Genomic DNA, 2,409 nt, shown 5'->3' on the forward strand with positions numbered 1-2,409 from the left:
GCTGTAAAACAGCTATTATGCTGAGTCAGGCTTGATTTTTAGTCATCTTTTCCTGTTAAATAAATAAATCAAATCAAATCAATCTGCCCAAACAACTCTTCTTGATGTGGTAGTGCTCCGTGTCTCTCCTGGATAAATGAACACCCTGTCTCTGAGTCGAAGGCAACATCTGAACATGTTGATTTATCTGAAGTATTTGACACAGCTGATGATGTCTTCAGTCAGGACTCTCTGAGGAAGCAGTGGCATGATTCTCAAACTACCTCATTAATAGAACTCAGTGCATAATAGGATGGTCTGAGTTCAAACCCTGCTACTGTACAAAAAGGCGTACCACAGAGTTCTGTACTGGGTCCTCTCTTGTTTGTTATTTGTATCAAGGATCTGYGTCTAAATATAAGATGCTGATTAGCACCTGCATGCTGATGGTTCCTGCTGTGGATCAACTTGTGTTCAGGCTGTTATATGGCTGCAGAAAGACTTTCATGTCACATTCATTACYTCAACAGAGACTTGATTTTACTGCAGAAAGACTGAAGAACCTRCATACTCCATTTGAAGCTCCAAAATCCATGTTTTTAAACCAAAACTGAAAGGACTTGAAGTTAACTCTAACTTGTACCTGTTGCTCTTAATTGTTTTATTAGTTTTGTAATGTCTGTCAAACGTTTAAATTCTGTTGACTTGCTGTAAYGTGGTAACCAGGGTTTTTATTTGCTGTTGAACAGGTCTCCCTTTAAAAACCARGGTTTTAATCTCAGTGGAACGTTCCTGGCTAAATAAAGGCTGAATAAAACTGTAAAAATRAATTTAAAATGAGGTAAAGGCAGCAGATTATGAAATGATTTTCTTATGAACCTTTTATAACGTAACAACACCTGTTATCTCTTGAGATGTTTCTCTAACAGGAAATCATCTGTTCATCAGAAATACCAATCCTTCTTACCATAATAACTGGTTTTACAAGACTGGGATGTTTGTTACACCTGATTAGGACAAACTAGTGCATGACTGAAACTAGCTGGCAAAGAAATGATTAAATCTTTATGTTTAAAATAAACACAATAAACTATAAATCCAGTGAAAATATGAAGAAGATTTTTGGAAGCCTCCTTTTCTAAAAGTATATACTGTAAGTAAACATAATTTAGTTGGAGGTCGTGGGTGAAGGATTGTACTTGTCACTCAGAAWTGATCATTCCTGAACGACCATCTAGGAATATATAATGATTAATTTATTATTCTCATTTTTTCTGTCATAAATCATTTCTGTTCAGCCAAGAAAACAACAAAAATCAGTTTTCCTTTTTTTAGACAATCAGTAGAAAAGACATGTGATCATTGACCTGCATGTCTTTAAATTCCACCTTCTTCTGGTCTTACAGAAGTCAGAGTGCTGCTGATGGAAGCTGAAGCTGAAGCTGAAGCTGAAGCTGAAGCTGAAGCAGGCTTTATGTGAGTAAACATCTGATTTGCATACAAAGTCAAACCAGTCCATTCAGGTGATTACCTGAGCCCTGGATCATCTCCAGGTTTATTCCCATGACTGTGAGCTGCTGTTGGTTTCACTTTTCTTTCACCACAGATGATTAGTTTCACCAGGACCTTTAGTAGAAGAGGAAACATTTCAGCTGTGGGCCAGAGGGGRAACACCTCAGAGCACAACAACACTCTGAACATGCAGACAAACATTAATCACACACAGAGCAGTTTTTCTTGAAGCAGTGCCTCAGAGTGCAGGTGTTTCACTCAGATCCTCTGCTGTTCAGAAATGATGCAGGTGTTTCACCTGTTAACACCTGGACTGTGCTCTAAATGATTCTCAGCTCACTCTGGAAAATTAACTGATTAATTTCTGAAAGTTTTATTKAAACCCATCCAGGAAAGATATGTTGTAAACACTGCAGACAAACAAACTGCTTCTGTCAGCAGGTGATGATYCTGTTGGATTTACAGCTCACCTGAGTAAATACAGTTTATATACCTGAAGTATAAGTGTTAAAGTTTTCTTCAATGACTTCTTTTTCCATTTTCTTTTGATTCCTGGCGTGCACAAGGTTACTGATAAAACAAAGGATAGTTGGACAGGGAGTGGAAACATGTGGGTCAGAAGAAAGGAGGAGTCTCAGGTTAAAATAATAAGAGTTAAAAGATTTACAGGGACTTAACTTCATCATTAAAAGGTGAATGAATAAATGAAAATAAATTAAATTACTTGATATAAAGGTAATAAAGCATACAGACAAATGGATTTGTACTAAAATATGACCACATAGAAGATAAAATATATGATGTAAATAATGTGATTGATTCAGATTTTTTTCCCATAATCCAAGACAGAGGTGTAAAGTAACTAAGTACAAATACTTTGTTACTGTAGAAATTTTGGTCATCTGTACTTTACTTGAG

This window comes from Austrofundulus limnaeus, unplaced genomic scaffold (genome assembly GCF_001266775.1).
Source record: "Austrofundulus limnaeus strain Quisiro unplaced genomic scaffold, Austrofundulus_limnaeus-1.0 Scaffold1223, whole genome shotgun sequence".
Taxonomy (NCBI): Eukaryota; Metazoa; Chordata; class Actinopteri; order Cyprinodontiformes; family Rivulidae; genus Austrofundulus; species Austrofundulus limnaeus.